The 26,244-nt window shown below is 39.2% G+C and overlaps 1 protein-coding gene across 1 annotated transcript in view; it reads right to left on the reverse strand.

Moving 5' to 3' along the window:
* Positions 1-19,087, reverse strand: part of ctbp2a (C-terminal binding protein 2a) — a 77,511-nt gene extending 58,424 nt beyond the window's left edge. The window contains exon 1 of the mRNA XM_030747716.1: positions 18,804-19,087. The gene's annotated coding sequence lies outside the window, so the exon portion shown is untranslated. The remainder of the gene's footprint in view (positions 1-18,803) is intronic.
* Positions 19,088-26,244: the final 7,157 nt, after the last annotated feature.

A 26,244-nucleotide genomic window follows, 5' to 3' on the forward strand; every position in this document is an offset into this window, starting at 1 on the left:
TTCCCCATCTTCTCTCCTTCCCTGTCCTTCCCTCCCCCCTCTCACATTTTCATCGTCGTTTTCTCCTCTCAGCCCTAAATGAAATGAGACTGCAGCAGTACTAACTGCTGACTTCGGCTAATGCACAATTTTGTAATAATGCCTATTCGTTTAAGTCACCCAGGAAATGCATAACTGTGACATTATTGTGCACAGTAGCCTGTTACCCTAACCCAGCGAGGCTTTCAGCATAGTCTGAATTCCACCTCTCTCCAGCTTCTTACATCTAATGAACTAAAACAAAGTGTGGCATGAAATATCCACTGTCGTAATTGGCAATTTATTTATACACAACATCCCAAAACTACGCAGACGACTGAAGACTCAACAAAGAGAGTTCACATCTGAATTAAATAAAAAACACTGTAAACATGTCACTAAATATGATCCTGCTGTGGTGGTGTTTCTCCTTCACCTGACAGGCTTTATATGGATGTACTGCACTTTTACGTGTAAAAGCACACACACACACACGCACACACGCATACACACACGGAGAAGCAATCATACCTAAACTACTATTACTTAAGCTGACAGGTAAAAGGCTGTGTCCAAGATGTTTTTATTGTGGTAATAAATCATTCTACTTTGCTCTCCTGCTGACATTCAACATGATGACAGTGACCTCTGACCTGTCTCTGTAAGTGACAAAAACCAGTACCAGGAGCTAAACTACAAACATGCTTTTTCTTACATGTAGGAGCATTACACTTCAGCTTCTCTTCAAGGTCACTCTAACACTGGTGAATCAAACTCCCTGGGGATGAATGCTAGACATCATAATGAAAGGAAATTAAAGAAATGTTATGCTGTTCACTGCTGTACAGCATGAACACACAGGTAGGTGGTTAACAGCTATATTGTCAGTTATGTTGCATGGCACCAAAACACAGCCACCACGAGATAATACCCGACTGTCTGTTCCACTAAAACAAAGGGATTCTTTTAAATTCGATGTAAGCATACTTTATACTTTTTTCATCTTTCAAAAAGTCAGAGCGCTGTTATACACACTGTGTTTGTTTCAGTTTTGTAAACTCTACTGGATTTTCCCAAATGAACAGGGTTTTTCCTACATACTGGATTTTTTTGGCATCACTAAAGAGGCTTTAGCCAGAGTCAAAGGGCCAAAGGGAAACTATTTTTCAACTACTTTAACTTCATTTACCCAATTACAAAAGGCATTTCTGTTTCTCAAATAGGCCAAAATTATAAGACTTCATAGATTTGTGTCAAAAAGGCTAAACCAGACTCCCAAAAGACTCATTCTGAGCCAGGAAAACCCTGCTAAGCATAGGTATGAACTAAGAATCACCAAAAACATCTTCTTCTACAGTCTTGTTTTAAACAAAAATGGAAAATACACTCCGTTATCTTTGTAGTGTTTTACTACAAATTAAAAAAAAAACAAAAAAAAAAAGAAGCACACACAATTATTTAGCAAAGATCTGAAAAACTTAATTCACTCAATTCAAAAACATGGAGAAACTAACAACATCATTGGACTTTTCCCTCGGAATGATTTCAGTGTATTAAAAAACACGTCTGACTGTTGATGTTGGCCAGTGGTAACGTTAATTGTTGAACTTGATGATCTGTCTTTTTCTGTCAATTAACTACTGAGCACCTGATGCATATTCACCTACTGCAAAAGCAATTAAACTGCAAATTAATTGTAGAGATGAGTTCACGATGTGAGTGCAAACTTTCACATTTTAAATTTTCTTTTTTTTTTTTCTAAAACCAGTTTGCAATGAGACAGAAATGTGACCTTTACTATAAAAACATTTCCTGAACTTTCATAAAATACTTTCTTTTTAATTTAAGTTCTTAACATCATATCTATCCAATGGTGTACAAACAAACATCGTTTGTATTTTTATTGTATATTACATTCTGCACAGCACCACAGACTTTAAAATAGATCACATTTATATTTCTTTGCAGCACCTTAATAAGCACTTGTTAATAATAAAACAGTTTCAGTACTGCACCAAAATGGTATTTTTGAAGAACCTGAATGTGCCTACTGTGTAAATCTATATAAAATTCTTTGAGTCAGTGTCATAGTTCTTTATACAACCAGCTGAATTTGTATCAATAAAATAGTCCAAACTGGTTGTTTTCAAAGTGTGAGCCACAACCCATATCCAAGAGGCTCCCAAAAATATTTTAAAAGTGTTTATCCACAGATGGCGACCAACAACTGAAACTGTTGTGTGTACCGTGACACATCACATCACATGAAGTTCTTAGGTTGAAAATTTTTTGAATGCAAACAGTTCCAAGGGAATCCACACAGGAAGTGATTCGCCTCTTGCACGTCGCTTTGTCGCTGATGGTTGATTGCATTCCTGTCTCTGGTTGCCAAGGTAACCTTCTAATGTTTTTTATGAATTTATTCATATGTCAACAGTTGCTTCAATAGCTTGCCTCGAAGTTGAGAAAAGTTTATCTTGGTACCAGTGAAGTGCATGAGTCATTGATCCATTGCTGCCCTTGCTAATCAGCCCCAGAAATACTTGTCAGCCTTATTATTGTTAGAGCCTGACTGATTTATCGGTGGATCAATATTAGGTTTTTGCCAGTGTTTTGGTATCCAAGCATTTATAGTAACTGCCAATAAAAGAAAATTTAAAAAGAAGAGTCAGGAGAAAGACCATTCAACCAAATTATAAGTGTTGATGTTGCATATCTGTCCACCAGAGGGCACTGCAATTTCCCTGTTGGCAACATATTTGGAACGCCACAAAGACAACAACCTGCTGACCTGAGCAGAGTTGGGCAGAATGTAAACGAGTAAATAAATAGGTGTTATGTTTGGTGTGTCTAAAAAGAAAAATTATTACATATTAGAATAATGAACTTTTAAATGACCAGTATCAGTATCACCCTTAAGAAGTCTGTATTGGTCGGACTCTAATTATTCTTACTTTATCAATGTATAACTGCAGTTACCCGTTCAAGGTTGTTTGTTAAACCTCCACTACCAAGTAGCCTTGGTAGTGGGAGTCATGGCCCCTGGGTCTTGGACCAGGGCTTTGAGTTTCAGGTGCTCATGATTCCTTTTGGTTTTGAAAGTTTGGAAAGCAATTCATATCTGGCCTTTGCTCTTTGTTTCTTTTGAATTTTCAGTTGTCAATATTGTTTATATTGTGCTTTGTTTATTATAACTCCCCAGAGACCTCTGTTTGAATTTAGACTATTATTTGAGGCTTGTATTTTAGGTTATCCTTTGGATTAGGTTCTCTGTAACTCTCTGCTCTAGTTAGTACCTACTGGCTGTAGACTTACAGCTTTAATTTAGCTCTTTGAATTTTAGCAGTTTTTTATTTTCTGATGCTCTGTTTGGACTCCTTATAGTTTCTGTATTTCTTAAACTTTATTGTATTCCTTTGTATGTTGAGTCTTCACTTCTTGTTAGTTTTAGTTACTGATTACTTTGAGGGTTGTATTTAGTCATTTCCCTTTTGTGTTTCTTTTCTTGTTTCTGGTCTCATCTCTGTCTTTTGTCTTTCAGTGCCCCCCCGCTTTTTTCTGTTTTCCCCCAGTGTCAAGTTAATACTGTTGCCCTGTTTAGTTTTCTTATTTCCTTTTTTATTTTGATAGCTGTTTGTTTTTTGTATCTTGTCTAGTTTAACTTCCCCTGCTTGTTGTCTTGATTGTTTTCAGCTGTGTGTAGTTTCCCCACTTGTTTCCTCATCCATTATTACCACCTGTGTATAAATTATATCAGTCTTCCTTTGTTGTGTTGTCCACTTAGTCCTGTATGCCTAGTGATTTCTGGACCTTTGGATTTCCTGGCTTTTCTCTATGGACGTTCTTGGATTCTGGACTTTATTTTCTGGACTTAATGGCATTAAAGGTTTGCTGTGGTGCGGTTCTGCAGTACGTTGATGTAAAAACTGAGGGGCTGTACGTCAGCTTTGTCAGAATAAGCCAGAATATAACCAAACAACCAGGGTGTGGATGCTAGTATGGCAGAAATCAAGGCTACTGCTGCTAGCACTGCTAAGGTTAGCCAAACTCTGCAAACTAATCTGACACTGTGCATTTACAATGTTATGCACTGTGCAAATTGCTGCACATTTCAGTGGCGTTTAAAAAATGACTTGCTGTCAAGTAAAATGATTAAGTTTCATATAGTTCCTAAAATACACACACAAAACATTAGCATGTGATCAGTCTTTAATGTTTCTGAGTGTTTTTAGACTAATTGACTAGTCTAATTTTTTTGTTCTCTTATTTAAATGGCTAGTAAAGTCGCCAGGAACATCCTTACTCAGGACCCGCCCACTTTACATCACCAGTAGTTATTTCTCCTGCTCTTGACTTAAGTTGCTATCATTGACATTCAATGGTTTCTGGTCACCTAGTCATTTTCTGCATGGACGCCCCTTGAGAGTAGACATGGTAGTATGCACATACTTTACTGGGGTTAGGATTATAAGGGGGCCCTTGGAAAAGTTTCTTCCCTGTAAGGTCACTGGCCACCAAAATTTGGGAACCTTGGTTTAATTGGATTTAGTTGTAAAACAAAAAATATTCAAATATTCAATTTGATTTAAAAATATATTTCATGCTAAGATTTGAGTACTTGGCAACATTTAGTATTTCAGGTTTTGTGGTTCCACACCCAGCCTTACCAACACCGTGTCTGATTAGACAAAATTTCACCAGGAGCTCAACTGTCATCAGCGTAAGCAGTTTCATACACAATAAAATAACTAGACCAAAATGAAACTAAGTTACTAAGCTGTGAGCTGAACATCTCGGAGTGTTTTATCAAGGTTGAGAGACTTTAATAGTTTGACCCATCTGGGATGCTACAGAGTCAGTGTGCTCTGATTACAAAAGGTCAGCTGAACCAGGTACAGTAGTAATATGCCCAACACCAAACAGTCAAAAACATCTTGTCAGCTTCTTTATAATGGTAAACTACATATGGCAACTGGACTGCAAGTAGAGAAAATAGGGAGTAAATGGGGTTACAAAAAGGCCAAGCGTGCCCCAGAGGCCAATTCACCGTGAGCTGAACGCCACTGACCTAGATTAATACCAACCACAGCAGCACCAGGACTATTAAACACACCCCGGTTTCCTGTATCCTGCCTTTCTGTCTGTGTGTGAAATGATTCCATCTGTCAGTCTCAGCTGGGCTGTGAGAACATCACTGAACGCTGCTGCCCACACACACACACACACACACACACACACACACACATGCGCACACATATACAGACAGACACCGAAAAACACAGACATGTTGGCTGGGAACTAGGGCCAAGGTGGGTGTCTGGCTGCATCTTGCCTCCAGGGAGGGGGTCTGAAAAAGTCTACCCAGCATGAAAGGCTTGAAGATGGGGAGCCAGACATGAGATAGCGACAGCGGTCATGGACATCGTGCTAAATGGTGTTAATTTACGAGGCTCTATCATTTCAATTCTGATTACTACCTGCACCCAACACTTTGTTTCTGTAAAACCTGAAAGGACATCTTTTTAATGACATTTTATCTCTCTATTCATTTCACCTCTGAAGAGTGCCAGCCTTGTGGCAGTCTCTTTTCAGCTTCTTTACTAAATTACTAACTTGCCAACTTATAATTGCATACATGCGTATGCTTTTCTGCCTTTGTCTGTGTGCAGGTATGTGTGTGTTAGCCTGCTTTTATGTATATGAGCGTGTATAAATCAGGTTATACCAGCATGATACCCAATGAAAGGACAGAAGCCGGTATTCATACACCAAACAGAAGAACCAGCAAAGAAAAAAAAAAAAAAAGCACACCCCTCAGCCACCTGTGAGTAGGAGCACACAGAGATGAAACTGAGGGGGGAAAAAAGATAAGACAAGGGCAGACGGATTAGGAGGCATGACTGATATTCATAAAAAAAATAAGGGACAGCTTAGCTTACAGCTTAGCTGTAAAGAAAAAAACGCAGAGAAGAGAAAGGTCAGGGATGAGGTTTAACCAAGGGAGAAAAGACATTGGCAAGTAAGTAAAAAGTAAAACAGAAAAACTATGTTCTTTGAGTTATTTGAAATATTTCACTAGCTCAAATGTCCCCTGAGGCTGAATTGAGCAGAAAGCATATAACCTTCAAGTTTATCATCATTTCACATTTCTGTATGCATTCAAATGAAAACACCTTTCTCAGGGCACAAAAAGAGAAAAGTGGTGTTAAAACACATCCTAATGGGTAATATTAAGGATACCAGGATACAATGACTGGTGTCAGGAAATCCTGTATTTCTTTTGGTATGTGAATTTTATAAGAAAAAAAGAAAAAAGGAAATAAAAAAATGCTTCCGGCAGTGCTGCACTAGCTGCATGTCTAACCAGGGTAATGTGACTTCTCACTTCTCTTTATATTTGACTATGCTGCCTTTTTAAACAGCACATTCAGTACAGCTGTAGGTATTACACGGATCTCATGCATCTGTAAAATCGCTGACAATGCCAATACCAATGAACTGCACTCCCTTCTCTCCTCATGGCGCAAAACTTAATTATTGGAAATGTGTTGATCAGCTAAAAAGTTGCTAGAAGCTAGATTGGTATGCCAGATATTTAGCATAAATAAAAGTATACAGAGCCTAGATGTACATCACGTCAAGAGTTTGCTAAAGCTGCCGTAAAAGCCCAGCGACACCTTTCCAACCTCACACAGAGTCCTGGGGGGGGGGCAAGTCTGTGGATTCTTTCTGGCTTGGTGAAACCTTAACTCACACTAAAACCATTTTGTTCAGGACCAGGAATCAAACATCTCTATATGGGCGAAAATCAAACATGTCTTTGTGTGAACAAGCTGACGAGTTGAAAAGCCAACCGTCCCACTGAGCACCTCCACAGCAGCAGAGAATCAAAGCGTTAGCCTCAGGCTCGCCAAACACTGGTGATATCCATATTCATATTGAAGATAGATAAGGTGATAAAACTCCATCATCCATCATTTCCACCATTTGTCTTGTCAACAATGCAATGTGAAGATAATATGCCACTATACAGCAGAAGCTTTAGCTCTCTAGACAGCAACAAGTAGATAACTTCTCTTGTATGACAGTGTGTAAGTATGTGTGTGTGCTCTGCAGCAGCTAAACTGCTGATATCCACTGCTCATTTAAATCACGGAGAAGTGCATCCTCTCACTTAACAGTGTGCTTTAGGAGTCAAATGGTTTTATGGGTATCAGCCAGATTTTTCCATCTGGAATCCTGCCAGTATTTATGCAAGTAAAGAGGCTGTTCGATGCTTGAAAATGTGCCACGTAGAAAGCTGTAATCTGGACTGGATGGCTTAAATTGAAAACTTGGAATTTGGTTGTTGTCTTTAGCACCCTCTCAAAAACAAAATAACAAAACAAAACACAGCCATTTATTACAGTGAAATCAGTGAACTCCAATATAACAAGCACCAATTTGTGGATTTAAATCTACAAAATATTTCAACTTTTACAAACTCTGACACGGAAGTTAACAAGCACTAGTGTCTTAAGAAACCTGCTTTTTTGAATGAACCAAAAAGTGGAAGCAAAAGCTAGTGAACGGTCGCCAGTCCCAACATCTTGGTGAGTGGTTGCTGGCTGTCTGTGAAGTTGATTGCTAAAGCCTCAGTCACAGAGGCCTAGAGACCAGTTGGCAACCCCGTGGCAACCTCAAATCTCTAGGAAAAAATGTGTATTCTCCAACTGGGTAGCCAGCAGCTAGGTGAAACTGGTCACAAAGATGGAATACACATTTTTCCCTAGGATCCAGAGGTTGCCAGGGGTCACCAACCAGTCTCTAGGTCTGTGTGACTGAGACTTTAGTCACTTAAATGTCCTGTATTAAAAGCTTGCTAGCTAGTTACCTGGATTTTCAGCTCAAAAAGCCTTTATTTCCTTTTACATGACTCATTACTGACTGAGATTACACAACACTGTGAACAAAAAGCTGAGAAAGAGTAAATGGACCCTAAAAATCTGTCAGTGTCACATTTTACTTTACTTCATAACCTAAGTGAAGTAAAATCTGTCAGTGTCACATTTTACTTCACTTAGGTTATGAAGTGCACAAGTGTATGAACCCTCTGGAGATAACTATAAGTTAGCCATACTCACTAAAATGGTGTCTTAGAGGCTATGCTAAGCCAGTAGGTTGGATCATCCTCTAATGGTCAGATGGTTATGGTTTTCCATAACCATTTCACCATCCAAATTAAATCCTTCAGTTATAAATAGAAATCCTACTGTAAAAAAAATCTATGCAATTTTTTTTCTAGCTTTATTTAAAACTTTTAGTAAACATTTCTTAATGAATTTACGGCAACAGTTGCTAGTTTCAGTTTTCTCTGCCTGCTACCTTTTGACTTTATAGACATACCAAAAACACATAGTTCATCTGGCTCTAATTAATCAAATAAAAGAATGACATAAGTGTATCTATCAATTAAGAGCTAAAATTGCATAAAGTAAGAATAACAACGGGGATATTTTTGAGTAGTTTTTGAGTAAAAGGCTCAAATTCAACTTCATCTTTCACTGCTTCATGTTGACACAATGCAAAACCTAAAGGGCAGATAGGACAACTAGATAAAACACTCCACAAGCCGGTGAATGTCCATTGAGATTCTTGGCACTTCTGGCTGGCTACTGCTAAGAAAACAAGGACTTGATGCCTTACAACAGTGCTACACAGCCAGAACCCCAAGGGTCCTGTCTTAAGGACTAAGAGCCTTACTCTGCCACACAGCATCAGTAAGCTTGTAAAACAAGCTGTTACACTTTATATGCATCATAACCATTGCAATAATACACAGCAGATGCATGATTTTCACAAACAGATTTCCCTAAGGGGTTTTTTTTCCTGAGTATAAGCCTGTTCTTTGTCTTTAGATAATGCCCATGCTTCCATAAAGACAGGATGGGATCCTTTATATATATATATATATATATATATATATATATATATATATATATATATATATATATATATATATATAAAACACATTCAGCTAATAAAATAAGCTGTTGCACCTTCCATTGCTATTAGAAGTAACACTCAAAAAGTGTGCATGCATACTGAAAGTATACATACAGCACTACTCCAGATTAAAACATCCTATTAGCACGCACATTCACAGAGCCATTAACATTTAAATATGCAGGAGCTGTGCTCCTTTCAAAATGCCACTTTTACTCTGCTGCAAGGAGTTCTCCAGTTGTCATAAACAACTTTCTTTTTTTTTTTAAATTCAAGGACCTTTTCAAATGTCAGGGCCAATCAAACACAACACGACAGGTCTCTGGGTGGAAAAAAAAAATACAGCTCAGAGGGCAGAGAAGAAAAGCGGACTTATCATGCATATTCATGTGGCAGGAAGGTTCAATGACTGCTGTCTCTGAGAATTGTGAGCAGTGGCAAAACAGTTTGTCTGTTAAGAGACAGCTGAAAAAAAGTAAGCTTTTAACCCTTTCCCCCCCCCCCAACCACCACCACCACCATGTCTAAATGTCAATGTCAAAGAGCCACAATGGCCAAAGTATTGTGTGCCCCCATGAGTGACTTCCAAAACCCCAGCTCCATCTCTTTTTCCCCCCCTCTTTCTCTTCGTCAGCAAATTTGGGCAGAAAAGTTTTCTCTGTGAAGTGGTGCTCAGCAGAATGGCAAACAAACAGAGCCATCTCTCCACTGGCTAGGGCCCACTTCAGCACTTTAGACATCTCTTTCAGTTTACAGCTTGCCTAAATCAGCAGGATGGATCCTCCTGACACAAGTCTATGTCAGCTGCACTGGAATAGGGTCTCTGCAGAGACACAATGGAACACTTCCTCCCCCTACTCCTCTTTATGCCACCTCCCTCAAGAGACAGGAGAGAGCGATTAGGAAGGAACAGAGGAAGAGAAAAAAGAGAAGAATTTAAATACAGTACACGTGCCTGTACTTTCAGCCTGTGTGTATATGTGTGTAATCTACAGGAAACTTCACCAGCTTGAACAGCGAGAGCTAAATGCCTCACTGGTATCCTCCTCTCTATCTGTTCCTGTCTTTCTCTCTCCTTCACTTCCTGCCTCTCTTCATTAGTCTCTGTCTATTCTCTTTGGCTCCAGCAAGTCACAGTCATCCAGGAGGACATTATTAGCTGTCAGCATTAAAAACCGGCGTAGCCACAGCAGAACCACAGTTAGTTTCCTAAAAATGCTCGCAGAAAGCTTCTTCTCTGCCCCAGTGAGTAGTGCAGGCAGGACAGCCTGCTGTGTGCAGATGGTGCTTTGTGTCTGCTAGTTCCTGCAAAAGTGACACGCAGACACGAATGCAGAAATGCACGGATACATGCACACATAGCTGGAACGTGGTGCCACTATTCATTCCTAATCCTCTGTGGTTTGCATGAAAGTTAATGGCAGGTGTTTAAAGCTCTGGCTATGCCAAGTGAAGGAGGGGAGGTAAATGGGAAAAGATCAACTTTTTTCTTTTTTTTTTCCTGCTGGCAAAAACACACACACACACACACACACACACACACACACGCACACACACACACACACACACACACACACACACACACACACACACACACACACACAGACTTCTCCATGTTGAAAAGAAAGTGTATTACATTCCCGTTAGATCTCCAAACTATGCCACTTCATCCATTGTTATCCTTCCCCTCCTCATTCTGTCTATCTCTGGCATAATGTCCATGCATGCAGTTGAAAGTAATTAGAACTTCTACAGAGGAAAATAGCCAGTCATTAAGTAGAAACAGGGAATCCACAGTGAGATGGTTTATACCAGGTAAGAGGGTATTATACAGCCAAGCAAGAGTTAGCAAACTCCCATGATCATAAATATAGGAAACAGCAAACACCCACCACAATTCCTCCACTGCTGCCAAGAGCTTTCCTACAATCATATAGTGAGTTAATAATTTAGAGAAATGCTCATCTCTTTCCCCATCACATACTGTGCCACACTCACTATACGCTGCAGTCATCCCTCTTGAAAAATCTACAGTGTACTTATTAACAGGCCCGAATTATGATGTTACAGACCCCTGTGGGTCCCTAACCAACTTGGTTTGGTGGTCAGGCTTTATCAACCCTTTCTTTAATATATTATGCTCCATAGGCCAAAATTCAGGCCAAATTAAAAAAAAAAAAAATCCAGAATTTTCTTTAATAAATCAGACATAGATACAGATCATGTATGTGCTGTACACAGTTCATTATGGAGAGGGCACTGTGCCTCACTTAAAAATAAATACACTGCTCAAAACACCATTTATTATTTGATGTTAAATGGAAAATGCAATAACCAGAAGTGTTCTGTTTTGTTGTTGCTGTTACAGAGTTTAAACACTTGTCCTTCTCCTGTTTTCCTCCACTGCTCTCTGAGTATTGTCCGTGTGTCTGTCTGTCAGCTTTACAATCCCCTCTTCTACCCTCCTTATCGCTGCTCTTCATCCATTTCCTTTTCTGGGTATGAAAAAGTTTGCAAATAGCAGAGGTCAACCAAAATACAAAACTATATAAAATATATAGCCTACCATTTTGTAATTTCAGGATTTTTTTTTTTTTAAATAAATCATATGAGATATAAATAATAGCTCATATTCATTAATTAGAGCATTTATTTAAAAAATGTAAAGTAAGCAATGTTACATGAAAACTAAAGCATCAAGAGTGTTTTGCTTTTTCATAATCATAATTTCAATTTAATTTGTGCCTCACCTGTTGCAGTCTCTGCCCTGACTGACCTCCTAATCTCCTCCATTACTGTCCAGGGCCTGTGTGTGTGTGTGTGTGTGTGTGTGTGTGTGTGTGTGTGTGTGTGTGTTGGGCTTTCATATTTGCAAACTCTGTCACAACCTCATTGAATTCGAAGTTCCACTGAGGTGCTGTTTCATCTTTCACAGTTTGTTTTGAGTCAAAAACATACGACGGGCTACAAACATGTTTGGGAAAAGATGTTTCAGAGCATGTTTCAAGAAGATTTGCTGTTTTGAAGACTTATCCTGTTCACTCTGTACAAAGCACCAGAGTTGGCTCATTTCTTCTGCTAAGTTCTTGTCTAAATCAGACAGGTACAAAGCACACAGCAAGTTTGGTAAATGGACTCGTTCTTATACAGCACTTTTCTATTCTACTCAAGCGCTCAAAGAACTTTATAGAACACGTTTGCATTCACCCATTCATTCATACAAGCACTGTTTTCTACATATAAGCGCACACTAATCTAACATTCACACTCCATCAAGAGTAACTCAGGTTTCAATATCTTGCTCATTGATACTTTGGCATGCAGACTGGAGCAGCCAGGGATTGAACCATTAACCTTCCGATTAGTAGATAACTTGCTCTACCTCCTGAGCCACAGCCACCCCGGCCCATCGTGGAGGTTTGAGAACAAGATGGGATCTGGCACTGCCAGGTTTATCTGAGTGACTCTCCTTCAGTTCAGTGGTTCTTGGATCCTTGAGGAATTGGTCAAGTTCCAGTCATTTCTTTGGGAAAAAAATTGGCGACTAGATCCTCTGCTTCTGCAGTGATGCGTTCCCTGAAAGCACCGACCTTGGATTTAATTTCACTGTCCACCTTCAGGAGTGAAGACATCTTATATAGTCAAATATGTGTAGAACAATTGTTCCAATGGCATTAAATTCACCTGTGAATGTATGGCTTATCACTTGTCTGCCACATTTGGTGAGCTTAAGGATGACAACAATAAACACACAACATTGGTCATGTTGCGACCGTCAAGTTCATGAATAGCGTTTACATCCTCAGCTTCCGTGTCCAGTATAAAGCCAAACTTTTTAGTAATGCTGCAGTATGCACCCAATCTGTGGTCTAAACAGACACCTTACTTTTCAGTATTGATGCTAAAAGTTCTAACTCATAAAGCTCTCTGCCTTTCAGTGCGATTTTATGCTCTGCAGATTTCACCTGCGAACGTAGTTTATCTTTGTATTCCTAGCACACATCGGGAACACTCATTGCAGATCTTTCAAAGTGGTCAAATTGATCTCAAAGTGAAATAGCCCATGACCGCAAAGATTCGAAGAGACCACGTCTGTCTTTTGTAATGGCTCACTAATGGCTGAATCTGCTTAAAACACAGTCCCAAAACTGCGCCATGAATGCCATTTCAAGACTGCCCAGTTTGGAAAACAGTGCTGCTGCCTCTCAGCAAGCATTGCATTTTTCTCCTGTATCAGAGAATATGTCATTATTAACATCCATTATTTGCACACAATTTCCAAAAAAATGCTTTAGATGGATCTGCACAGCAACTCCAACGTGCGTGCTTTTTCACCCATTTGCTGAATAAATTCCTCACATATAGTAGATTAAAGATAAGATGTGCTGCCTCTGCCCTTTTGTCCATACTTATTAACATGTTCAGCAAGGAAAGGGTCAGACTTTTATCTGACTTCCAGGATGCCAAGAAATTAACTGTTATGTGGAGAGCCAAGTAAATTTGTCATCACCACAGAAAGGCATCCTGAATGGCAGTTACTACAAGCTTCAGCGCCTCTCTCCAGCACCACTTCTTTCCCTCCAGCTTCTGAAGTAGCTTGGCGTTCACGGTCCCACTCCCAGTGGCTGATGAAGCAGAGTTAACATGCAAGCACAATACTCAAGTCTTTTTTTTTTCCCCGTTCGAGGTGTTTCCGGTTAGAAAAACACCTATCAGAGTGGCTTTTCTTAGTTGAGAAAAAGGGATACAAGCAAAACAAAAATATTACCTGTTGAATGAGAATATATATAATCCAATCTCTTGAAACTTTTTCACCATTTGGGAGATGATATGTTAGGTCATTACTGAGAGAGCGTAATTAACCTCCAATGCCCCCAACACAAGTGGAGGCAGGATATTTACTTCTGTGATTCTCTGTAAGGTAGCAGGCCTTCAACTGAGGGCATTGTGAGCTTCTTCCTTGCCCCCCCCCCCCCCCCACACACACACACACACACAAAATGCAGGGTCAGATTCTTCATGCATCCAGTGCTGTTTGCCTGCCTCCGACTCGACTACTACACCAGTCTTGTTGATTTCATCCTCCTGAATTGTTTTTTTACAAAAAATGTGTGGATTGATGGCAAACTTCTTAACAGTAATGCCTCCTTCACCTGTGTTTGTCACTTTTATTTGCTGCATCTACTCGTGCTGCTTATTTTGTTCAATTCTATAGTTAAAAGTTGGTTTAGGAGGGAAAAAAAAGTCTGTCTGTGTAAGGGGGATTGGGGCGGAAATTTCTGAGTTTTATCAGTAATATTGTTCTGCGTAAGAAAAAAATTCAGGCCTACAAACATTAATTTTCATTGAACTTTTTGTGCTTCCAGTTGAAAAATGACACAGTAGTGATGCACTCACTGATATAGCATCCAAATATCAAAATTGGCTAATATCAGCTTTGTTAAATATCAATATATCAGTAAATAATATGTTGTGGCCATTTTGTTCTAGCTCATCAAGTCAAACTGAAAGATGATAAAGACTGTACAGACTTCAAAATAGCTAAAAAAGTTAATTTCAAAATCAGCATCAGCCCAGAATTCACAATTAGCACATCCCTACTGTAGCTTTCACTATTAGTCAAAAAGTGAAATATAATTGACAGTAATTTCAATGGATTTTAGACATTTGCCTTTTTAACGTTTCAAATATATGCTGGTTTATGCTACTGGAACTTTTCAGTGTCTATTTTCTTGGTGGGGTGTTCGGTGGGGGTCACCATGAAAAGTATTCACATTACTTAATGTCTTGTTGCCAAAAACTTAAGTTTTAACTCAAGGACAAAAATCAAACATCTTGAAGAATTATGATTAAAGACTTATCTTTGTTTTCGACACAAGCTGCAAGACTACAGCTGTTAAACACATATATATGTGAACGAGCAATGCCATCAGAACCGACACTTACAATACCTTTCAATACAAAAATTTTGAAAATACAAATTACTTGTTTTTTCTATGCACAGAGGACGCAATTCTTCTAGAACTGAAGAAGGTAGCATACACCTACAAGTGTTCTAGTCTATCTTTACATGATAAGAAGAAGAAAGACATCCACAAGCACAGGAAAGACTACACATGGCACAACAAAACCTACACATGGAAGATGGTGACTAGCGCAGCTGCCATAATAGTTTTGCCCCAATTCACTGATAAGAAAGGCATTGGAGTTGGGTATGAAAGTGCCAAGGGGTAATGATTAATTCACAAAAGGCAATATGCAAACAATGCTGCTCTGTTTTTCAAGGAAATACTTCCAGTTTAGAGAACTGGAAGTAGTTCTGTTTAAAGAATTCAAGTTGAGTAGATTTCAGTCCATATTAACAAGTATTATTTACCATTTTGTTTGAGACCACTGGCCATTGCGAAATCGAATATATTCCATAGGCTAATATGTTATGCCTCATAGTAACGTTAGTAGGCTACTCGGCAACTATCTTAACGTTCATATGTTTATGTATAAATAGGTAAAGAAGTTTATGTATAAGTAGCTTATTTTTTTAACTGTGGTATCAGATTGAGTATCAAGAATCATAAGTCCATTGGTATTGATACCAACTACTAAATTTATGATACTGTGACATTCATAATGTGAACCCAGACCCAGAAACTACGCAGCATCCCTCAAAAACAGTACAGGCAATAATGCAACTCACTGACGTGATCACGTGATCATTTAATGCAACATAATGATTCTGTGGTTCTGTGTTTGATTGCCTCAATTAAAAATCTTAATGCTTCCAAATACAGTGGTGGGCTTTAACTTGCTTGTTTCCTAGCTGCTGCATTAGCTAAACAGCGATTCAAATACATTATTTGGAATTGGCTAAGCTCACAAAGAGGCTTGTAAGACGCCAGTGCTGCAAAGCTACAAAAAAAATACACCCATAAGAGTATGAAAAAAAGGGTTTGACTGTACATAAGAGTAACCACTGAGGATGTTTTCCTTTCTCCATACTGTGTATATCGTATCAGTGGTGGCAGACAAGAGTGCAGGCACCCACATGTACAAACAGAGAGTCAGAGAGCGCAGCGTCTTTTAAGCACACTGAGCAAACAGGTCTTATCAGTGAGGAGAATCAGACACCTGCTGCTGTCTGCTGCAGTCCACATCCACTGTCCCAAAACTATCCTTGACAACCAAGAGGAAAAAAAAAAAGACACACTCAGAGTCACAACACAACAGCACAGCGAGAAACAGGTGCTTAAAATTTGCAAAATGCACCAATTACACTAAACGCAGCAGATTTTTAAACGTGCGTTCTTTGAGAGAAAACTATTACCAGCCAGCAGCAGTCGTTAACATAGCACAACGGTTGCTCAAAGAATAATTAAAGTGCAACCGTTCCCTCATCATTGTAATGCCTCTGAAGTGCTCAGCCCTCGGTTCACAAAGTGCACTACATCACAGCACAATCTTTGTTTTCAGCATCAAAGCCTTAATACAATCTGAGGATTGAGTCGTAAGATGTTTAAAGTTCTGTGTCACGGACGTTCAGGTGGGATTTTTTTTTTTTTTTTTTCTTTTTTGAAACTGAAAACACTCTTTTACATTCAACTTTCAATGAGTTTCTTTCATCAAACTGTGAAAAAATAAATAAATAAAAGGCTGAATTGGCCAAGTGGTTGCAGTTGAAGTTTTTCAAACAAAACTCATAAAGAAAAGCAAAACCTAGACTTAACTCAATAAAAGATTAATTGCAGTCATGCTAAAAGAGACTTGTGGTGTAGTTGGTACATTTTCAGCCTTTTTCATCTGGCACAGTGTAATTTCACACCCATTACCCCCCCTCTCTCTCCACAATGCACAGCAAAAAATCACATGACAGTAAAATCCTCTCAAACCAACCTACGGGAACTTTTAGGGAGCCGTTAGCACTCTGGCCATTATGGGAATTCTCAGAAGAGTTCACAAGAGCTATTTCAGCAGCATCTAAATTACTGTGTTAAATGGAGAATTAGGCTCTGAGAATATGATTAACCACTTGTAATTGCTTTGCTTCTGTGACTTTTAAAACAGGCAGTCAGCGCATGCTTATAATTTTCCTTTTGCTGTTGTTGTGCTTTCTAGTTGTTCCTCTTTTCAGAGTGATCGTATCAACAACAGGACGTGGAACCAGTTCAAGAAAGTGCTCGCTTTCTCGATAAACAAAACGTGCCACCTCTGTCCAAAGAAAAGCTCATGCCAAATGAGAGAGATGATAGTTTTTTGAAGCAAGATCACCTGCACTTTCAAAAAAAATCATCTTTTCCTGCACTGGTGTACTTGCTCCCCAGCTTGCATCTCAGCTCTCCAGCATGGTATAATACAGCAGAGACACACAAATAAGTCCCTACACAAGCATGTTGCACAGCAAATCTGCCATGTAGAACGGCGCTCCGTACAAGCACAAATCATGTTCCTAATCACAGTACAGTGACTCCAGCAGTCACCAGGGAATATCTGTTGAGGCAAATGAGACTCCAGTTTTCCAATACAAACACAGGCACACAGACACATCAACACCGAGCCTTACCATGAAGCACAAGCCATATGTATGTGTGTGTGTGTATATATGTGTATATAATATATATATAAAGAGATATCATAAATATTAAAGTGTTGATTTTGCATTTTCTTGGCATTTTCCCCTTCAGCAATGAATCAAAAGGCCTGATAGGAGCTGCCATGTACACTCTGATGCTGCCTGTGATGCATTTGCCTTGAGAGGCCAGCTTTCATTACTCAACACACGCAGGCCACAAAGACAGGAAAGGAAGTTCAGCAGAGCCGAAGGTGGCAGATGAGGGGAGAGATAGTGAGAGGCAAATGGGGAGGGTGGTGCTGCAGGTGGGACTGAAGGAGCTGGGGAAAAAACAAAATCAGAGTATCTGAAACTCCACATTATCTGATTCAGAGTGAGCCAAATTAAATGTTCAGCTAAATTTAGCATTTAAAATGCAAACGTTGGGATCTGGAAGGGTGCAGGTCATGGCCTGCACATCATTAACAAAGGTCTTCTCTGCTGGAAGGCTCCACACTAAGTTTCCCTGCCTGTTGTGACAATGCCCAAGGGGGTAGAGCAGATGTCCGTTGCCAGCAGCACATCTGCATACAGCCTCTTATCCCCACCCCTTCACTAGCCAGACAATGGAGCCGCCCTCCTCCTCCTCCACTTGAAGCTTTCTTCCACTAGAGCCTCCGAAATGAAAAAAAAAAAGAGTTATGAGAACCAGTGCCCACTCTGTGCTTCTCAAAATTAAGAAATGGAAGGCCCGTCCTCTGCTTGAAAATGTGCAAATGCTTAATATGGATGTCTGATTGAGTCATTAATTTATTTAGCACTTACTAATTAGTATGTTATAGTTGATATGAGAGGTCCAACTGATGCCAGGAAGAACTGCCGCAAAACAGGCCAGCACCAGTACTAAACTTTTAATCAAACTCTTTACGCGCATGTTCTTCCTGGTTTCGGATGAAAAAAAAAAAACTATCAACGCATATTTTCTTAAATCGCGCATAACTGATCTTGGTTGGATGTTTAATGAATAGTCACCGTTACCTTATAATTGCCCAGCTCATTAGGAACTTAATAAAGCCAATTCCCACATCACTATGAAGTGGAGTATCGCCTAATGTCTACTCCCACCCTCCCTTGTCCCTCCTTGCTGATGGCGCAGGGACACATGGACAGCGATGCGAGTATAGCTTTCAGAACTATACCCCGGTGGAGCACACACCGACATATTTTACACCACCTTTGCAATAATCTTGAATCCTACCTCGACTGGATGTTTACTGAGAGTTCAAACGTCGGCTTTGGGGGCTCCAGAAATAGCATCGCAGGCTACGCATTTCAAATTCGCTTGTTATCTCGGATTTAGATAATGATCCACCTTTAGATGACATAAAAACTTAATCCTGAACGCAACGGGACAATCTCCGGCGCAGGGAAACGGTGCCTGGTGTCGGTTTTTACGGGGGGAAGTAGCCTCGGCTCTCGGTGTGCCTGGTTATCCTGCTGTTTACTTATACGGTTCATAAACACTCCTATTCTTTTCCTCCTGCCAGAATTGAGAGGTGTGTATCAGTTTGCTTTTCCTTTTTTTCCCTCTCGCTTTTTGAGTGAGGCGGAGCCTTTGCCCACTTCTCCCTCACACACACTCACTCACTCACACACTCACTCACACACACACTACACGCGGGCCCGCGCGCACAGCACATATGAGAGGCTCTTCTTACAGCTGATATAGATGGGACAGTGGGAATTTTCGAGAAAGGCGATTATTATTCTGTAAATTTCCTTTGTAGTTTGAAGTCTTGGCCACTACAATTCAATACGATTTTTATAAAAAAATGTTTCAGCAGAGACGCATTACTATGTTAAACCTGTCTTAATGTAGAAATTTCACACACACTGAACTTATTAGTTACCATAGTAAGAGCTAACAGGCCACAGTTAATGACTTTTTTTGACTTCTTTTTTCTTTGTTTCTTTAATGTGTGGTTTATGTGAAAACTCTTTTCTTCTTATTACCAGCTCCTTTCAAAAAAGCAATTTATTGAATGTCTGAATTAAGAAGCAGCATTTAATCCTTGCAATATAGTCTGTGACCATTTCAGACAAAATGCAATTAGTATAGGCATGGACTGTATATAAAGATCTATCTATCTATCTATGTCATACTGATTTAAGTACAGTTTATTAGTGTACCCAGGGTTGGAGCCAGAGCAGATGGCCAGAATGGGCAAGCAACTTTGAGAGGGGGGCATTAGGCTCAATTCACTTTGCTATTTCACTACCAAAAAAAAAAAATTCAAGCATAAACAACCTATCTGAAACCACATCATGATATGCCTAATCATAAATGCACAATACGCTCATAGCGACACTCAGTGTACTTCAGTTATTGCCAAGCTCGCTAATATAACAGTCTTTTTCATATGAGGATATTTATGAAAAAGATGTTAACAAACCTGAACTAACATTTGTAAAATATAATACACTAACGTGCCCCAATTATGCTAACAGTGATAGCCAAATGGGACCAAGTGACAAAACTATCAGCTTGCTAACATGGAATACGTGGACTACTTAGAATAAAAGACGTAAAGACTTGACATACTGCACCAACATTTGATCAAAAACACTGTTGTAGAAGTTTTTATATTAAATTTTACAAAAATAGTGCAGTATATAACATTTTCAAAATGTTATGCTAGTAGTTTGCCAAAAAGAATGTTGAACACACAGATCTAACTAGTATACCACTTCCGTGTTTTAGATGGTGTAGTATAAAATATGGTTGATAACTAGCACTTGATGACAATACTGTTTAACTAGGAGATTTTAATTAAATAAAAAATAACACACAAATTAGACCTACAAAGCATTACAGTAAGATTAGCCAAATGTCAAAATACCATCCATTAAAGTAATAAATGTAATTCTAGCTCAACTGCTTAATGTACAGGTCAGAATTGTCACCTATATTATATTACGCAACCTCTTTTATGTAAACACATTTGGCTGTCAGTATTAGTGAACACTGATTGTTCGCTTGAGATAAGCTACACTATTTTCTGTGTCTGTGGAATGCAATTTAAAAACTAATCTTATTTAAACAACATTTTGATTAAGTGTCAGGTTGGCCATATTTCATATTACACTACCTCTTTTTTTTTTATCTTAAATCTATAAACATCATATTTCCTCAACCACAGTGAATATTAACTTAAAATTAAGTACACCCATGAGATTGTGAAAAATTAAATTAAGAAATGGGAAATTTAGTTCTTTATTAACATAAAATTCATATAAAATGTAAGTAAAAAATTTATTAGATAGATAGACAGACAGACAGACAGACAGACAGACAGACAGATAGATAGATAGATAGATAGATAGATAGATAGATAGATAGATAGATAGATAGATAGATAGATAGATAGATAGATAGATAGATAGATAGATAGATAGATAGATAGATAGATAGATAGATAGATAGATAGATAGATAGATAGATAGATAGCATGCATTCCTCCTCTTCATGCCACAGGTGCAGATAGTAGCAACTGCAGCTGTTCCTTCATGTCAAAACATGCAGCGTATATTCCTTTTTAGTTCCAGTCCCTGCAGTACAATTATTTTAGACCCTCAATTCATTCACAGACTAGTGCCAGGCATGTAACACGGCACAGATGGCGGAAAGCATGCTTGGATTTCCCAGTCACTTCAGTCTCTGCGTTCTTTTCCAGCACTTCCAGTAGGGCTTTCCACAAAGACAAAGAAAATCACCTCAAGCAACAGATGAATCATTTACATACTTTATGTTTGTATCTGCTATACTATGTACCCTGCATGTGTGGTCCCAGGCCTGGGGTTTTTTTGGCCCTGTCCTTAGACCATTCTTCCCTGTGGTCATCTTGTCTCCAGCACAATGTAACTACTGGGCATAAACCCAAACACTCCAGAGACCATCACCAGCCAGCAAGGGACACCAATAGAAGCATATGTCCACAGTGAAAAGAGGGGAGGAATAAGAAACAGAGACTGTTTGTTAGTCACAAATATATTTAGAAGTTAATGACATATTACATCATTTAATGATATCAAATGACATGTGTAATGAAGTATGTGAGACGCATACATTACTGTGCTTTTATTAGACATATGTGGCAGCATTATCTATTATCTGGCTGTGTCATTTTGGATGCAAAGGTTGATTAAAATCTGCTTTATTGTGACAAATTAAATCCCGCAAAATGCACTGTTTGCTAATCATGAGCTTATCCTCTCTTGTGTTTACTGCAGTTTACATAGTTAAACCCCTTGCTGTAAAAACAAATATGCAAAGGCTTTATTTGTCTCAGCGCATCTAAAAGTAAAAACACCCATTAGGAACAGCAATCGTGTGGTTCGATCCATGGCTCCTCCAGTCTGCATATCAAAGTGTCCTTGGGCAAGATACTGAAGCCTCTGATGCATTTGTCTGCATGTGAGTGTGCAGTAGGTAAAAAGTGCATGAAGGCTGTATGAAGTGCTATGTGAATGGGTGGATGGGGCTTATAGTGGAAAAGTGCTCAGTAAGAGTGCAAATGCACTATTTATGTAATAATAATTGAATCTGTCTCTCTTCTTCCAAAAAATCAATCAGTGCCATCTTGCAGATTAGTGAAACATTCACCACATTAGGTTAGATATTATATTATGATTTGCTTTTGTTTATACAATAGTTGTTAGAGGATGCCAGTCAACACACACATACACACCTATAATCTATTCACTGTACAGTGGGTATTTGAGAGGATCAGTGGTGTGCGACTGCATATTTCTGCGGAGAGACATTATTTCTTCCCTCAGTTCCTCCTGGCAGAGATCTGAGTGTTTGACCTTTTTAAAATGCAAAGCGATTCTTCTACTCCAGAGAGTGAACGGGAGGCTCATGATTGTGCTACTAAATTTGAGAGACTTAATGCAGTAACTCACAGAGAGAGAGAGAGAGAGAGCTGTTCTGCACCTGCTGAATTCTGACTTGGTTATGGGGATACAATAACACCTCCAAGGGTTATGTTAATCTTTAAAGGTGGGTTATTCTTATGCTGCTTCACTCTTTACTTCATTTGAATGAATATTTCACTGCAACCTTGACTCAGTCTCTCATGCTTAAATCACCTTATTGCATAGTATTTCCTATTACTGGCTCTTGATGCTGTGTGCGTACTATAATACTTGGGTCTTTTGATTTACAGTCTCTAATATCAAAATAAACTGTGAAGATCTTTCTTCATTCAATCCATACATCCAATGTGTTACTATTCAAAAATAACCTTGTATAAATCACTGTGCATAACTCTGCTACTTTTACAGTGGCTACATCATTTACATCTTTCGTCCTTCCCGACGAGGAGAAGTGCATTTAATTTAAGTTCAACATCGCCACTGGAAGACTTTATGATTATCCACAGCTAAAATGTGGAGATCATGTTAAATTGAGATTTTAACAACTTATGACACATTCCACACATTGTAATGAGCAGCTCATGGCAATTTACTGATAATAATGTCAGGTTGTTAGGAATATGCCATTGTACTGTTTGTACTTCCTCCACTTAGTACACACAGAGTGAAGCAGCTTTTGCTTTTTAGATGGCACAAAGCCTCCTCATAATAATGCTGACCGCACTCACATCTCATTATATTCCTCTACATTAAGGCTTCTGTCACATCCGTTAAAGGACATAGGGATGCCTTCATTGTTTCATATTTATGCTTTCAATAGAATGCAAATGAGGCAGATTTACCCATTTCACTGGGAAATAAGTGTGAAAACAGTTAATTAGACTTGTTGTGAGGTCTGCAGCAGGAAATAGAATACTGTGATTATGAGATGTTGAAGCAGGTTTCAGGGAGGACTATATAAACAGTACATACAGTATGCAATGGGGCTGAAAACAGGAAGTTACACAGGCTCTCTGGTACTCTGTTGGAGCAGAAAATAGATGTCAGTATTTAAGCTGTGTCACTTTGCTTCAGCTGCACTTGTCTCTTCCTATTAGAAGACTGCAGCAACCTTCACTTGTTGACATTTTTTTTTTATCAGCTTCCTAAATAAATGACCCCCTTTCTTTAAGTATGAGAGGCAGTATAAGCACACTTGGATGTGTGTGTGGTCTGTCTCTGGTTCTGTACATTGCAATGTGCCTTTTACCTAATGAGATTAAAATGTGGTTATGAAGGAGCAGTGTGGTGGAACTAAGAGGTGGAGCTTCTTAAGTAGTGATGAAACACTTGGTAACATTGTGCACATGCAGCAATCGAGGCAAAGCTCCTTTTGGGGCTATAAAAGTGTTTTTCTGAGCAGAACTGTCCTCTCTGGTTTCTACATTGTTCCTCCTTATTCTAAATATATAACAAAAGACAAAATCAAGAATCCATAAGACTTATTTTGCTTGTAAAAGAGTTCATTTTTCTTCATGCTGCTATTTAATTACAGATACAACAGCTATGGTTACACATGCAATTCCCTTCATGTAAAGCATGCATTATAAATTCATCCATCCTTGTATTAACTACTTGCTTGTTCTTTCTCTGGTGGGATACTTGAACAGACTGCTGCTTGTAGGTCTTTGTTTACAACCAGGCTAATGTAATTATTCTCACCACCTACGCACAAATTAGCATGCAAGCCTTGTCGGAGGTTTGAAAAATGCATGGGGGAATGTGATTTAATGCAAGGATAGGCCTGATCTTTTGAGGCAGTGTCTCTACAGCATTGCTTGATCCAAGCCTGGCGGACCTTACAGCTGCACCACAGAAAAGAACTGCAGCTAACATGCTCCAAAGTACTCAGTTAAGACACACACGCACAGTGCAAAGACACACACATACACAGGCAAACACAGAGCTTCCCAGCTGGGTTTTAGCAGGGGAACTCTTATCTTCACTGAACAAACTCCTCAAGTGATGGGAATGTTCTCAGGATGTTATCTAGTCCTCTGTGGAAATGAGATAGCCAGCCACCTTTATCACCACCCTCAGACTCAGGAGGGTCCCTGACCGTTACTGCAACAAGGACCACTAAGGCTGCCAGGGGACACCAACCAACTGGCTGCTGAAAAAAAATAACACTGCCAGGGAATTGGAAGTACTGCAAGAGAAATGACTGACAGGAGATTGGAAGGACTCTTAAAGTTTGGGTGTAGTTTAACCCAGCCAATTCAAAGGACTTTTGGACTCTGTAATTGCTGTTTGGACTGTATGCTGAGTGTTTGAACAAGATGGCGTGTGAGACATAAGGAAAAGTCCTACTGTAAGCCTTGACACTGTATCAAAAAAGATTTTAAAAGTCAGGTGAAAAATCTAAAGACGTCAAGATAGCTAGGCATTAGTTATAATTGGCAAAAGAATAAACAGAAAGAAAAATCTTTGAGATATGTGATTTAATCACAGCATCTCCATAGCAACTCTCTTTCAAGTTACATCTTTAATGAATAGGTAATGCACAAAATAAAAAATGCACAACTTCATAATGTCAGAGCACATGCAAAAACCGATGTGGAATTTTTTTTTTTTAAAAAAAGGTCTTGTTTGACAAAAACCAATTTTGCTGCACACAACAGAATGTGTCAAAACAGCACAGCAGCCTTTTTTGAAAAGAAAACACACAAGCTCACACACACACATACACACACACACACACACACACACACACACACAATGTACCATGGCAACAGAAATCTTCCTTCTGTTGCTGTTATTTTGACTGTCTGGCAAATCCACCTCTTGTTTTCAAAGCATTTTTTTTTTCTATAACAGGTGCAAAACCTCTCAACTCAACACATCAAAGAGACACATGCACCTGTGAATAAATCACAGCAAATGGTAAGAATCCAGACTAGGGCCTCCACCAACACCAAAGAGGTAGGATTCAAAGTGACTGATTTAATATTCATGAAGAGCAAGGCTTTGGTGGTTGAATGCTTGTTTACTGAGATGTGCCTTTTGTCCTTGGGAGAAGGATTGATTTTCTACCAAGCAACTGTATTTACATATGCTTGCAGTCTGCGTGATATAACACGCATACAGTACACTAAACATGGCACATACAGTGTGCGCAGCGACACACCGACTAATGATTGACATGTTATTTCAGAGGTCTCACTCTTCTGTTAAGTATTAAAAGCCTTGCTGCTCTTCTGACAGAGCTAATGAGACTTTCTGATTATGAAGTGTTGGTGGCTTCTGTGCGGAGGAGTTGTTCAAGTTTTGGCAAGTCCAGAGAAAAGTGTAGTCTGCGAAATGTACCCACAGGGACAGAGGTGCCAGACAACCAGTCGAGACCAAACAGAACCAGCTGTCAAACCAGTGCACAGGTGTTTTTCATTAATAAGCGCTTCTTTCTTTCTCTCTCATCAGCAACACTGCTGGTCTTTGCAAAATGTTTGAGAATAATTTAGCTGTAGGCTTTTGTGTCAGTGGCATGGCAAAAATGGGGTTAAAATAGACCTGGTAACCATCAGAAGTCTAGCTACTTTAATCTCCTCATCCTACACCCCCCTCATCATTGTGCACCTGCGTCAGGGGATCCATTTTTTTTTTGACCAGGACATGCCGGATAATCTCAAAGTGAAGTCACAAACGGCCCACAGCTTCACGTAAATGTCTCTCAGCTTTCTTGTCTGAGGAAAGACTGAGATCTACTTCACCTTTTAAAAGTGAAA

This window comes from Archocentrus centrarchus, chromosome 15 (assembly GCF_007364275.1).
Source record: "Archocentrus centrarchus isolate MPI-CPG fArcCen1 chromosome 15, fArcCen1, whole genome shotgun sequence".
Taxonomy (NCBI): domain Eukaryota; kingdom Metazoa; phylum Chordata; class Actinopteri; order Cichliformes; family Cichlidae; genus Archocentrus; species Archocentrus centrarchus.